The sequence below is a fragment of the Leopardus geoffroyi genome, chromosome A3 (assembly GCF_018350155.1).
Source record: "Leopardus geoffroyi isolate Oge1 chromosome A3, O.geoffroyi_Oge1_pat1.0, whole genome shotgun sequence".
NCBI lineage: Eukaryota > Metazoa > Chordata > Mammalia > Carnivora > Felidae > Leopardus > Leopardus geoffroyi.
The window spans coordinates 132,145,437-132,160,658 of NC_059336.1; the positions used below are offsets into that span (position 1 = coordinate 132,145,437).

General features: G+C 36.7%; 1 protein-coding gene and 1 non-coding gene across 7 annotated transcripts in view; both read left to right on the plus strand.

Annotated features, from left to right (window-relative positions):
• The window catches only part of ROCK2 (Rho associated coiled-coil containing protein kinase 2), a 139,522-nt gene that overhangs the window by 11,993 nt on the left and 112,307 nt on the right, over positions 1–15,222 (plus strand). The window lies entirely within an intron of this gene.
• On the plus strand, positions 14,630–14,733 carry LOC123581716. The gene has a single exon (XR_006703956.1). It is a non-coding gene; the product is annotated as a U6 spliceosomal RNA (small nuclear RNA).

Consider the following 15,222-nt stretch of genomic DNA (forward strand, 5'->3'; position numbering starts at 1 on the left):
TCCTCACTCCCAGGGAAGTCAGCCACTGATTTGTTTTCTGTGTCTGTAAGCTTTTCTTTTTTGGAAAGTCCATACGAGTGGAGTCATACAATATGCAGTCATTTATTCTGACTTCTTCCACTTAGCATAATAACATTTTTGAAGTTCATCTGTGTTGTAGCATGTATTAGTATTTTGGTCTTTTTTTTTTAAGTTTATTTATTTTGAGGGAGGGGCAGAGAGAGGAAGCCACCCAGGCACCCCAGTAATTTGTTCTTTTTAATTTCTGACTAATATTCCATTGTATAGATATACCATATTTTGTTTATGAATTCACCATATGTGTAGACCTGTGTTTTTATTTCTCTTGGCTAGATTTTAACGAGTTGGATTGCTGGGTCATATAGTATGTTTATGCTTAACTTTTTCCTTTTTTCTTCTTTTATGCTTGACTTTTTTTTTTTTTTTTAAGTTTATTTATTTATTTTGAGAGAGAGAGGGAGCTTGAACAAGCAGGACAGGGGCAGAGAAAGAGGGAGAGAGAGAATCCCTAGTAGGCTCTGCACTGTCAATGCAGAGCCTGATGCAGGGCTCAAACTCCCGAGCTGCCACATCATGCCGCGAGCCCAAATCAAGAGTTGGATGCTTAACTGACTGAGCTACCCAGACGCTCCTCTTAATGCTTAAACTCTTAAGCAACTGTACAAAGTGGCTGTACAGTTTTCCATTCCTACCGACAATGTATGAGGGTTCTAGTTTCTCCACATGTTCAGAGAATGCCTGGCATTGCCTATCTTTGTGATGATAACCAGTAACCATGATAGTGCATTTTATTTACTAATGATAAATGATGCTGAGCACTATTTCATGTGCTTGTTAATTTTGTTTTTTAATTTTTTACCAAGGTATCATGAGTATGGTCTAGTAAAAGGAGTTTCATTTCGCATCCCCCAGACCAATTTCAGTGTTTATAAATAGAAACAAATAGATATAGATCAGAGCCCTTTATAGGTGGAATTATCCTACTGGCTAGTGTTTCCACCTGAAAGGCCCAATTAATACTCAGCATTTTTTTTTTTTTTTTAAACCTTGTTGTGGTAACCTTTTGCTTCCAAGTAATGAATGAGTCTTGCTGAGCTGTATAGGTAATGGTAGTGAAGTCTCTACTAGTTGAGTTATTTCTAAGCTACAGATCAAGTTGAAGTACTTCTGACTTAAATGTACGGCCTTTGATTGCTTCTTCATTCTGTTCTGTGCTGATATTTTCTTTTTCGTTTTTTTTTTTTTTTTTTTTTTGGATTATTTTGAGCATCTTGAGTAAGCTTATAAACTGATTTCTCTCATATTGACCCAACATTCATCTTTATAAACTTTTCTGTTTTACATAAAAACAAAAAATACTTGGGGATCCTGGGTGGCTCACTTGGTTGAGCACCTGACTTTGGCTTAGGTCATGATCTGACAGTTTGTGAGATTGACCTCTGCTTTGGGCTCTGTGCTGACAACTCAGAGCATGGAGCCCGCTTTGAGTTCTGTGCCTCCCTCTCTCTTCTGCCCCCTCCTCTGCTCATGCTCTGTCTCTCTCTGTCTCTCAAAAACAAATAAACATTAACAAGTAAAAAACAATTCGTACTTTTAATTTTGTAAGTTGATTCCTATGATAGTGTTTTAATTTTTTTAAATTTATTTTATTTTTTACATTTATTTATTTTTGAGAGACAGAGACACAACACAAGTGGGGGAGGGGCAGAGAGAGAAGGAGACACAGAATCCGAAGCAGGTCCAGGCTCTGAGCTGTCAGCACCAAGCCTGATGCGGGACTTGAACTCACTGACTATGAGATCATCACCTGAGCCTAAGTCAGACGCTCAACCGACTGAGCCACCCAGGCTCCCCAGAAAGTGTTTTAAACACTATGTGTTCCACTTCACTATTGGCTTATACTTTCAGTACCCCTCTGATTTAACGTACAGATACAAATGTTACTTCTTTTTTGTTCATAGGTGGCATTGGATATTGACTTGTGGGATTAAATAATGAGCAGAGTTTTGGAATTTAACCAAGAGAGTTCTTTTCAGATGTAAAAGGAGCTGCCATATTTGTGCATTCTGTGTCAGGATATGATGCTACAGTTTGCCCTGTATGATTCCTTTAGTTTAGATTGTATTTTTTGAGCTTTTATTAAAGATAATTCCAAATGGGACTTTTTTGAGCAGAAAGGAAAATTTAGGAAAGAATTCTTTTAGTATTTAAGATGCTTTAATTTATTAAGCATGAATTTTTAAAATTTTGATTGTAGTGATAATTATTTTTCTAAAAGAAAGTGCACTGCCATGAGCTCTGAGGCCTGCAAGATGTAGTGAAACATGTATATATTGAAACCCTTGCAAAAATATTTCAGGTATTAAATGTGTAAACATCAGTATGATTTTGAAAAATTTTACTGTTTTGGGATAACTTACAGAGTTATAGTTTGTAGTATTTGGAACTTTTATATACATTATATGGCCATATTTTATTGTATTGCATAGTGGATGATGTTCAAGTTGAAGTTGAATGGTTAAAAATGATGTGTTGTGATTGGCCAGTTTGCCTGTGTAGAAAGAGTCAGATTAAAAAATTTTTTTTGTATGAATCATTAGATTTTTTTTAAGGGCCACTAATTGATCATACAATCAGCATATATTGGAATTAGTGAAGATGAGAGGAAAATATGTCCTATTTTTTTTTTTAATTTTTTAATGTTTATTCATTTTTGAGAGACAGAGCATGAAGGGGGAAGGGGCAGAGAGAGAGGGAGACACAGAATCTGAAGCAGGCTCCAGGCTCCAAGCTGTCAGCACAGAGCCCAACGCGGGGCTCAAACTCACAAACTACGAGGTCATGACCTGAGCCGAAGTTGGATGCCCAACTGACTGAGCCACCCAGGCACCCCAATATATCAAACTTCTTATTTTCTTTCAGAGAAATTAGATATCAAGTCAGAAATTAGGGAAAGAGTTCATGCAAAATCTAATCATATTGTAGCTATTTTAAATTTAGCAAAATTTGTCTGGAGTTAACAGAACATTTGGAGTCGCTTTTAAGTAACTAAGACATGAACTTTGGCTCTTTGTCTTGGCTGGCTTCTCAATGATGATATTTCTCAAAATAAAATCACCAAAATTAATGTGCAGATGAAATAATGATAAACTTCTCTGAACTTTAGATGCATAGCATGATCTTAATTGCATCAACGTGAAACAGTGTGTCTTACATTTTTTCAAAAGCAGTTTTAAAGAGCCTTTAATTTAATGCATTGACAAAAATTTTCATACTGGATTAAAATAAAAAGGAAATACATAGATGTATCTGGAAATTTAAAAACTTAATACCAATACAGTTTATGTCTTGGCCCTTATAGGTCATTTTCTAATTTATATCTGATAAATCCAATAGCTAAGGCAGTGGTTTAAAAATCTTGTTATACATAGCACTCAACTAGAGATCTTTAGAAATATTGATGCCTGGGGTGCCTGGATGGCTCAGTCTGTTGAGCGCCTGACTCTTGATTTTGGTTCAGGTCATGGTCTCGTGGTTTGTGAGTTTAAGCCCCATGTCGAGCTCTGTGCTGACAGTCCAGTGCTTGCTTGGGATTCTCTCTCTCCCTCTCTCTCTGCTCCTCATAGTCTCTCCCCCCTACATTTTTTTTTTTTAACGTTTTTTAATTTATTTTTGAGACAGGGAGAGACAGAGCATGAACAGGGGAGGGTCAGAGAGAGGGAGACACAGAATCTGAAACAGGCTCCAGGCTCTGAGCTGTCAGCACAGAGTCCAACGCAGGGCTTGAACTCACGGACCACGAGATCGTGACCTGAGCCGAAGTCGGACGCTTAACCAACTGAGTGCCCCGGGCGCCCCTGTCTCTCCCCCCTACAAATGAATAAATAAACTTAAAAAAAATTACTGATGTCTGGCTTCCACCCCCCCAGACATTCTAATGTAATAGGTATGTAATGTGACCTGGAGATACCAGGAGTTTTAAAAGTTCCACAGGTGATTCTCAAGTGCAGAAAAGAGTGGGAACCACTGAGCTGAGAGGTGCAATATTGAAATTTAAAGATTGGCACAGAGGGCACTTGGGTCCAAAATGTATCTGAGAAAAGGAGAATACTTATTTCTTTTTCTTCCTTTATTTTTTGGATAAAGCTAGAAAGTCAGAATTATCTGATGGAAGTCAGAATCACACCCTGAGTACTTGGTAGAAATGGTGTCAGATCCTCTGATTTAGATTGGCCTGTGGTGGGGGCAGGGATTTGCAATTAAAAAGCATCTCAGGTGATTCAGTGCAGGGTAATCTGCAGATCAAAGTTTGAGAAACTTGTAGGTGTTGCTGCTGTTACTGACTTGACAAAACCAAAAACAAATAATCCAGATCTCTTTGGCACACAGAATTGTATATGTGGGAAAGGCTGGTGAATGGAGGGATGCCAGATTTTCTGAAATATCAAGGGTCATCACATTTTCTGTCTTCTTTTAGGGCTCTGTAGGAGTCAGACCAAGGTTTTTCTTTTTCTTATTTTAGAAGGAAATTTAATTGCTTTGCTGAGCTTTTCTGAAGGGAGAATCAGACAAGATAGACCAAATAGAAATGAAAAACAATTTTTATTGTGGTAAAATATACATTGGATAAAATTACAATGTAGGAATGTTATTGCATCATACCCTTTCATGAGAAATGTAGTCTACAGAGACTTATTGATTGGCCTGGAAAATACATAATTTTGATGTTTCACATTTAATAAATGGCAACAGGGAAAATAGTGGCAGCCTGTTTAATCACTGACAGTGATTTTATTCAGAAGGAAAATTTCACTAGAAATGTATGATCCTTCAGAGCATAGCACCTAAAACAGCATGGTGTATGTGTATCTGTGAATGTGCCTGTGTTTAAAAATTAATAAAAGCATACAAAAATTATTTTATGGTCCCTTTAAAAGCAAGCAAAAAATAAAATGCTATAAAATATTCAAAGTCTTTATATTAAACTATTTTGAAATTTCATTTTCAGAGCAGCCTTCAGGTTATTGGTTACATTATGTAACATTCGTGTTAACATGTTCCTGTTTAGATTTTTTTTACTGCACATTCTTTGCAGTTATGTCTCTTCACATCATTGAAAATTAGAGAAAACCAGACAATTCATACATAGTGGATAAGTTGTCCATATTTTTCATTCTCTTCAGCATTCTATATCAGACTTCCTCTTGTGTGTCTATTTTAATTTTGTGGTTAAGGAGTATGTAGGTATTTTAGGAATTTGAAAATTTGCATTTACTGATTTTTGTTATAGTTATAGCTATTAGAGGAATGGCAGTTGTGGTTTTTGTTTTTTCTTTTAGTATTTGAAATCTTTAGCAGCTCACTTTGTATAGATTCTATCTTGTAGTTAATAAGATTGTACACTCTGGTGGTCAAGGCAATATTAATTAATATTTATGAGACTATAGAGTGACATATAGTATCTTTAAAGCTCTAAAGATTTGTGGCAGTTTATACTTTAAAATCTGTACATCCTTTCCAAATTATTAGTGAATAAGATAACTAAAATGTGAAACAAATCTGCAACTGGGTGGTCCTTCTTTCACTAACTAATACACTTCAGTTATCTTTAAAAGTTTGTTATATGTGGGGCACCTGGCTGGCTTACTCAGTGGAGTGGGGGGGCTTTTGATTTCGGGGTTGTTGGTTCCAGCCCCATGTTGGGTGTAGAGATTACTTTAAAATCTTAAAAAAAAAAAATGTTTGCTACATGTGATTGACTTATTAATATTTCATTGGAAGTATTTTTTCAAATTTAGAAACATTTTGCAATCTGGTCATTAGAATCCTAATCCGTAATACCTCAGTGTTACACACGATGTTCCAACATTTCTAAAAAGTTAGCAAAATGCAGTTTAATTTTAGACTTCATGATTTGTGATATCATGTCCATGCTGAAGCATTCTGAGGCATTCAGTTATAGCTATGGAATATATATTTCATGATTGCAACAGTTAAAATTAAAATAGGACTATGTTTTAATGTTTTTATATTCTGGCTAAACAAGAATTTAGTCATAAGAGCAAGATGTTTACATTATAAAAGAATGAGAAAGCTCACTCAAAGGATTTTGCTGGTAGTTCTGGAAGACAATTTATGCACATTTTTTTTTTCTGTAAAAGCATATATTTTTGTTAAAAAGGAGAAGCTGTAAAATTAAAAATTTTGAGGGCATTACTGAAAACAGGCTTTCCATATTGAAGACATTTCCAGAATAGAACAAGGGATGATACAAATAAAACTAAATTTAGAACGAATAAAAGGAAACTCTAGTAAAAATTGGCATATGATATTTCCTACAGAGGGAGGCCATAAGTAAGACACTGAATACATTTTTAACAAGTTAATTACTCAATTTTTGGAGGAAAGTTGGTATGAGGGGATTTTTATAACTTTTATCATAGGTAAGTTAATCTTTTAAGATTATATGGAGAATGTAAGTTGCTGGCATAATATTTTACTGTGCTACTTTTTTTTCCTCTTATAAACAGAATCGTCCAGTCTGGTTCAAGTTATAACAAATATGTGAAATGAAAGTGTAAGAATCTGAAAAGTAGCATACTTATTGCAGATAAGTTTTTGTAAGCAAAATTCCATTAAAATAAGTTCATAAAATGGATCCAGTTTAACCTGTATTAATATATGAAAAAACAAATTAATTGTTTTCCTTAAGATTTTTTGTTTGTTTATTTAGGGTAGTAAAGGTGGAAAAAAAAGAAGGGAAGTGCCTTGATAATTTTCAAGTGTTTTCTTTAGAAAAAGAAACAGCGGTATATTGGCAAGAACACTGGATTGGGGTCAGAAGAGCTAAGACTGGTATTAATTAATTAGGTGTTTTATTAATTATCTTCTTGACTATGATAATTTATAAGACTATATCTGTCTTTCTCAAGGAGATGTGAAGATTAAATTCAGTGGGAAGCTAATTCTATGTATTAGTGTTCTGTAAACTGTGCCGAACTTAAGCTTTTTTTTTACACACAGATGAACTCTCTGTAAAATAGGCTAAGTTGCATATGTCTGTAACTGTCTTCAGAAAGGTATGTGCAAACAGTCAGTCTCCTGATGTTAGCCTGTTTTTCCCAAAAATGGCAGCACATTATTTGGCTGTTAGGTTCTCTAAAGTATCAAATCACTGAATAAAAATTAGCATATTTATTTTTTAATTCACTGAGGATAATTAGTTTCATTGGGTGAATATTTGCATATATTCATTTTTTGGCTTATTGTATTCCAGGTGTCAATTTTTCTCAGCTAAGGTTTATTCTTTTAGAGTAGGTATGATATTGAACTGTGAAAACAGAGTCTGGTGTTCTTAAGTGATGTTAAATTTCAGAAATCCTAGAATATAACTACTAGGAAGAGTCATGACAAAATTTTTAAACCTTTGCATTATTCACTTGGAAAAGTGTTTTAAATAAGGCTTAAAAGAACATTTGGGTTTTACCAGATGTTTTTATCTGTGGCTTGAATTTAGCAACTTTTGGCCTACTTTTAGTGACAAAAGTGAGCTTAGGAACAGCTAGCAGGATGGTTTGGAAGATGTAAACTGCAGGTATGATGCCGTATTACCTCTGATACTGATTCTGGTCCATAAGTATACCAGGGTAATTATAATTTTATCATGTGGGAAAATACATACAAGTAGCATAATAGCATATGTTATCATTCTGTATTGATGGCTACTATAATTAGTAACTGTTTAATTTCCTTGGGTCATGTAATTTTCAAAGCTGATTTTGGGGTGGGTCTGGCTAACAGAGCAGGGTCTTATTACATAAGTCTGTTGTCAACTCTTTGCCAACCTCGTGGAATAAGAATTTGTATTTCTGTAGGCTAGGAAAAACAATAGCATCTGGGTATAATTAAAATGGATATGGGGAGAAACCTATATGGGAGTAGCTACTGTTATAATGATACATTGTATACTTTCCCTGTTGTGGCATTTATGAATTAGGAAATGAATTTTATCTGCTTCTACTTTTTTTTATATCTCAGTGTTTTTTCTTAGAATAGAGAGACTTCAGCATAGACTGTTTTTAAAAATCTCTGCGTCTAGTGTGGGGCTCAAACTCACAACTTAGAGATGGAGAGTTGCACGCTCCACTGACTGAGCCAGCCAGGCGCCTCTAGCAGGGAAAAGTCCTGATGGGGTTTCTAGCTCACAGATGATGGGCTTTGGGGAAATAAACTTCTGTCTTCAGAGATGGGGAAAGGAAGAGAGTGAGCAGGACCAGAGATAGAGGCAATCATCCTTTTGCCCATGACTTAATATGCTATGTTCTTTTATTTATACTCTCTGCCTCTGTCTCTAATGGGAATGCTCCCTCTCATTCTCTGCTTACAGAAAACCAAGCAAAACAAACTTCATTTTTAAAATTGCAAAAGTAATACATGCCTCTTTTATGTATTTATTTAATTTTTTACTTTCTATTTTTTTTTTAGATTTTTTAATGTTCATTTTTGGGAGAGAAAGAAAGAGCACGAGCGGAGGAGGGGCAGAGAGAGAGGGAGACATGAAGTGGGCTCCTCGCTTGGAGTTGTCAGCACAGAGCCCTACACGGGGCTTGAACTCATGAGCTGACAGATCATGACCTGAGCCAAAGTCGGATGCTCACCGACTGAGCCACCCAGGCGCCCCAGTACATGCCTCTTTTAAAAACTAAAATTGCAGAAGTGAATATACGGTATAGTTCTCTCTTAGCTCTTCTCCTTAATCTCAGTCTTCAGAAACAACTACTTAAAAAAAATTTTTTTAATCTTTATTTTTGAGAGGGAGAGAGAGAGAGAGAGAGAGAGAGAGAGAGAGAAAGCAGGGGAGGAACAGAGAGAGAGGGAGACCCAGAATCTGAAGTTGGCTCCAGGCTCTGAGCTGTCAGTACAGGTGACATCATGACCTGATGAGATCAACGGTGAGATCATGACCTGAGCCGAAGTCAGCCGCTTAACCGAGTGAGCCCCCCAGGCGTCTCTGAAACAACTACTTTAGAACACATCAATGTGTCACTTTTCTTGTGCCTATAACAGTATAATGGTATATCATTTTCCTTTTTTTCCTGCATATAAAAAACATGAATACTTAACAGGGTAAGTTTTTGGTAACCAAAATGCAACTATATCATATCTATCATATTTGCTTTTTTTCATTTACTTGGAGAGTAAATCCAGTCAGAACCTATAATTCATCCAGTTCTTTTAAGGAGTAGTCCATTGTCTGGATTTGCCATAATATTTTTTTATTAAAAAATTTTTTTTTAAGGGGCGCCTGGGTGGCGCAGTCGGTTAGGCGTCCGACTTCAGCCGGGTCACGATCTCGCGGTCCGTGAGTTCGAGCCCCGCATCGGGCTCTGGGCTGATGGCTCAGAGCCTGGAGCCTGTTTCCGATTCTGTGTCTCCCTCTCTCTCTGCCCCTCCTTCGTTCATGCTCTGTCTCTCTCTATCCCAAAAATGAATAAACGTTGAAAAAAAAATTAAAAAAAAAAAAATTTTTTTTTAAGTTTATTTATTTAGAGAGAGTGCTCTTATGGAATCATGAGATCGAGATCATGACCTGAGCTGAAATCAAGAGTTGGACACTTAACCGACTGAGCCACCCAGGTGCTCCCGGATTTGCCATAATTACTTTACTGTTTCACTATTAATAGACATTTAGGTTGGGTTCTTCTATTGTAAACATTGCTGCAGTAACATCACTAAATATTTTTGTGCATATGTGAATATTTCTGTAGATTTCTAGAAATGGAATTGTTAGAGCATGTGCACATTTAAAATTCCAAAATAATCTCAATTGCCTTTTTTAGAAGTAAATTAAACTCTCTCAATAGTAGTGAGAATACACATATTCCCATATCTTTGCTAGTTGAATATCATGAATCTTTTACATTATTTGCCAGGCTCATAGGTGAAAACTCAGTAGCTCCTTTTGTTTTTTAAAATGCATTTCGGGGCGCCTGGGTGGTGCAGTCGGTTAAGCGTCCGACTTCAGCCAGGTCACGATCTCGCGGTCCGTGAGTTCGAGCCCCGCGTCGGGCTCTGGGCTGATGGCTCAGAGCCTGGAGCCTGTTTCCGATTCTGTGCTTCCCTCTCTCTCTGCCCCTCCCCCGTCATGCTCTGTCTCTCTCTGTCCCGAAAATAAATAAACGTTGAAAAAAAAAAAATTAAAAAAAAATAAAAAATAAAATAAAATGCATTTCAGTATTTGATTACTAATGAGATTGAGCACTTGTTAGTCATAGTTGTAATTCTTTTTAAAGATCCATCTCAAATATATTTTCCCTGTGAGGTCTTCTCTAATTCTTCTCCCTTTCTCTAACTCCAGGCAATGATTTTCTTTCTCGTCTCTGCCCACATAATATTCTCTGTTGTAAGTTATTAGAATCATCATGTATTATGATTATTTACCTCTTATATACCAGACCATGGGCTCTCATAAGGTTGTGACCATGTAGTATTCATTATTTTTCTAAATTTTGGATATCACTTTATTGGAAATTTGGGAACTAAAACTAGTTTTTAGGCAATGGGGCATAAATGTTTTAAAGATAATTTCTTTTTTTTCCTCTTAGTTTATTTGACATAATAATTGACATACAGCACTGTATAAGTTTAAGGTACACGACGTAATGGCTGGACGTAAATGTAGTTCTGTAGTATCCTCTGTATGTCTCTGCCCGGTGTCTATCTAGCACAGAGCCTATATGTAGCATTTAGTATTTGTTTAGGAAGCTTTATTAAATGGTTTGTCTGATTCCAACTGGGAGTCTATATGTAAGGTTTGCTGTCTTCTTTTTTGGAGGCCGGGGAGGGTTGGCTCTTAATGGGAATGGTTCTAGGACACCCCTTTGTTTTACAAACGAGGAATTAAGTCTGAAGTCTAAGTCTAATGTCTTATTTGGTTAATGAGATATTTTTATTTCTTTATCATACCCTACGAGGTGTTTTGAAACAGCACAGCTCCAAACAGGGTTACTTATGGTCAAGGACAAATACTGATTTCTACTAAGATAGATGGCAAGCTTTTCTCAATTCTTACGGATTAAGCCTAACCAGTGGGACTTTTGCCTGATAGTCTTGGCTTGTAGCCTTAAACCAATACAAATTATCCAGACTTCATTTGGCTCCTTCCAAAGAGTTATGAGTCTTATGACACACTAGACATAGACTTTTCTAATTGCTAGCACTGGCTGACTCTTGAGAGGCCTGATGCCTTTTCTTTTAGAGAACTCCTAAAACCTGTCCTCTTAGCCACTTTCCCATGAAGTGATCCCACCAAATCCCATTTCATGTATTTTCATGTATTGCCCAAGATACAAGTCATTATACACATCTCTTCTCTTGTTCCCTCACCTGTTCTTCCCTTCCTTTTCAAGTATTTCTCACCCTTGTTCTAAAGTTAAACATAATCACTTGCATCTTCAAATTCTTTGCTGAATGATACTTTAAAAAAAATTTTTTTTAATGTTTATTTTTGAGACAGAGAGACACAGAGCGTGAGCGGGGCAGAGGCAGAGAGAGAGAGGGAGACACAGAATCAGGAGCAGGCTCCAGGCTCTGAGCTGTCAGCACAGAGCCCGACGCGGGGCTCGAACTCACAAACTACGAGGTCATGACCTGAGCCGAAGTCAGACGCTCAGCCGCCACCTAGGCGCCCAATGTTGAATGTTACTTTTATCTTTGTCTAAGTAGTAACACCTGTCTTATTTTTTTAAAAAAGTTTTTAATGTTTATTTTTTGAGAGAGAGCGCAGGAGCAGGGGAGGGGCAGAGAGAGAGGGAGGCTCCAGGCTCTGAGCTGTCAGCACAGAGCCTGATGCAGGACTCGAACCCACGAACCGTGAGATCATGACCTGAGCCAAAGTCGGATGCCCAAGTGACTCAACCACCCAGGCGCCCCAACACCTGTCTTCTTCTTAAGGGAGAGCCTTCTCTAGTGGAACTTGTACCTTCTTTTCTTCTCTACAGATCCCAGTTAGGAAAGGATAGGAGGTGGTTTCCTTTTTATCTTGTACTACAAGGTAGTACCTTGTAGCAACAAGAAGGTAATACCTTCTTGTTAAAATTGCCGTTGTTGAGTCTCATGTAGTTGGGGTATACTGTAGTTGGGGTCTCTGCTTGCTCATTGAGGACACAGACTTCTGACTCAGTCTTCCTTTCCGTGCAGGGCTGTGCCACATTCTAGGTGAATCAGTGTTTATGTGAATAGAATACCCAGGAACCTGGCTTCACAGTTTTCTCATCTTTAGTGGAGCTCTTCACTTAGCTCATTTACTTACTCTCATGAAGCTACTCTGGACCTTACCATTACCTGAAGTCAGTTTTACCTTTGAGATCATTAATTGAAACATACTGCTCCTGAGCTCTTACCCTTTTATTAAACGTATTCATTGATGCTTTTGAGATAATAAGCAGGTAAGAATCCATTGTCCATTACTTCAGACCTCTTGCCAGGATTCTCAGTTTCCTCGCCCTGTTGAATTTCTGTCATATGCATCTGCACCTAGATTTTGGATTAGTTTGTTTCTTTGGCCTGCATAAAAGGTTATTTGTTGAGCTCTGATGGAGAAAAAAATTACTACGCAGATTGGTGGTTCTGTGAATTTGTGGTCTCTGTTTCTTGTAAGAGCTGTCAGGGTGGCAGAGCAATTCTGTCATTCTCCGTAGGGTCTGTTTTAAACATTCTTTTCTTTCTTTGAACGAAGCATGCTCTACAGATGGTCTTCTCCCTTCGTGAGAAAATAGAAGCCATCAAAGGAGATCTCTTAAATTTCCTGTTACTTGACTCACGAGTTTATCTCCTCTGTACCATTTGTTCTTCCTTTTCCTTCTGTTACAGTGGATGAGGTGTCCGTCATTCTGTCTCAGGCTGATTCTCCAACTGTGTTTGGATCTCATTCTCTCCTTCCGTTGCTTAATTCTCTTTGTCTTTCATCTTTCTTTTAATTTGGATTCTTTTTCATTTGGCTGAACTTGTTCAAATGTGTCACCTAAAACAAAAAAAACAAATGACCCCTAGAAAGAAATCTCGATTCTTTCTACCTTTTGCCCCTTCCCCTCAGCAAAACAAACTCTGCTGTCTCACTTTCTGGTCACTCCTTGGTCTGCTGTAATCTCCCTCCCATCCTCTCCCATCACTAACACTGCTCACTGCAAGATCATGCTGATTTCCTTGCTGCTAACACCGTCATTTTTACCAAATGTTCAGAAGTACTTGACATTTCTCAAATTGCCCTCTCCTCTTGGCTTTGATGATATTACTCAGAGCATCTTCAGCTGTTTCTCTCAGGCTTTGCTTTCTCTTCCACTGCTAAATGGCAGCTTATTATTTTTTTACTCATTCTTTGACTTCTTAAGCTTGTGTCTATTTTGGGGACTTTCTTTATCATTTATATGTTGATAATTTCTGTTTTCCCATCTGAAAGCTTACCTCTGAGCTTTAGGTCCTACATCAGCTAGGCATCTCCCCTTGGATATACCAGAGATACTTCAAGATCAACATATCTACAGTATTATTTTTCCCCCTTTGCTTTCAGATCTCCTTCATTTCCTGTGATCTTAGACTCAGTAATGCCACTATCCATCTAGCTTGGATCAAGCCAGAAATCTGGCTATTTGGGTATGTCATCCTTGACTTCCCATTCAGTCAGTCCCCAAATCCTGTCAATGTTGCCTCCGACATGTGATTTACTTCTCTCCCATCTGACTGTTACTTTCCCACTTCAAGTGACCATCATATTTTTCTTAGGTTGTTATGATATTCTCTTCCCCATTATTCTTTCCTAGCTTTCTATCCATTTTCTACTCTCCCACCAAACTACTTCTTATAAGATGCAGATCTAGTCATATTATTCCAAAATTCAGAGTACTTAAATAACTAATTTCCTGTTTATTCAGGGAAAAGTTCAAAATGCTAATAGTTTCTTCAAGAGTAATAACCTGAGTTTTGACTTTTCCAACCGTATCTCTTGTAACTTCTCTTCTTCCTCCCAAATTTTATCCATATTAATAAATAACTTCATTTGAAGCAGCTTTCTTCTCATTTCCAAGTTTTTTTTTTTTTGTTTATTTTTTGTTTTTTGTTTTTTAAACATGTAGATCTCTGCCTGGAATGAAAGTACTAACCCCAAATATTACTAATATGCAGTATGTGGAAATACTTCTGCCTCATTGTCCTTAGTTTGGTTTGAACTCAGATTTTGGATGGAGAAGACAAATATGTATTTACGATGATATTTTTTAGAAACTGACCTAGTTATGTATTTAATTATAACAGATGGTTGGTTTATAGAAATCAAAAAGAGGATTTCCTTACAGGAGCGTTCCAAGTAGGGGTTGCCAGTGTGAACTCATGCTTCTTGTGAGATATCTGTTATGAGAAGTGCATATAAAATATAGCTAATGGAAAATGGTAATATAAATGCTGTACATAAAATTTTCTTTAAACTATAGAAGATAGATATTTTAAATTCTTAATGATAGGTACTTGAAACAGCACATTGAATACAGGGTCTTTTATGATATATCATTAAAAGTTATTGTGATGATACTGTTAGCAAGACATGTAGTTCTCTTGCTTGCTTTTGGCAGCATGCATACTAAAATTGGAACAATACAGAGATGATTAACGTGGCCCCCGCACAAGGATAACAAGCAGATTCGGGAAGCACTCCGTATTTTATCACTATATTGTACACCTGAAACTAACATAACAGTGTATGTTAATTCTACTGGAAATAAAAAAAGAGACATGTAGTTCTTACCATGTGCCAGGCACTGTTCTGAAGTGCTTTATTAATTTGTTAGATTTCTGTTTCATTTTCTAGTCACATCAAAATGACATGTTCTTTAAAAATATTCTTTCTTTAGAAATACTTAGTTTCAAACATTTAAAAAATATTATGACCTTTTAAGTAGAACAGTTACTTGCCCATTTTTTGCAAACATAATGAAAAATGTGTTACCTGTCTGTGCTAAAGTCATATTAAAGTCAGAAAGTCTGAGTAGCCTATATCCATTAGTATAATCTCATCAATTCTATGAGTAAAGGTTTTATTTATTCTGTCGTGAAAAGATTTAATGTTTTAACATTTTTGTGTGTTGTCTCACTTGATGTGACAATCTGTGAAATACGTAAGGCAGATATTATTCTTCCTATTTTCGTGAATGA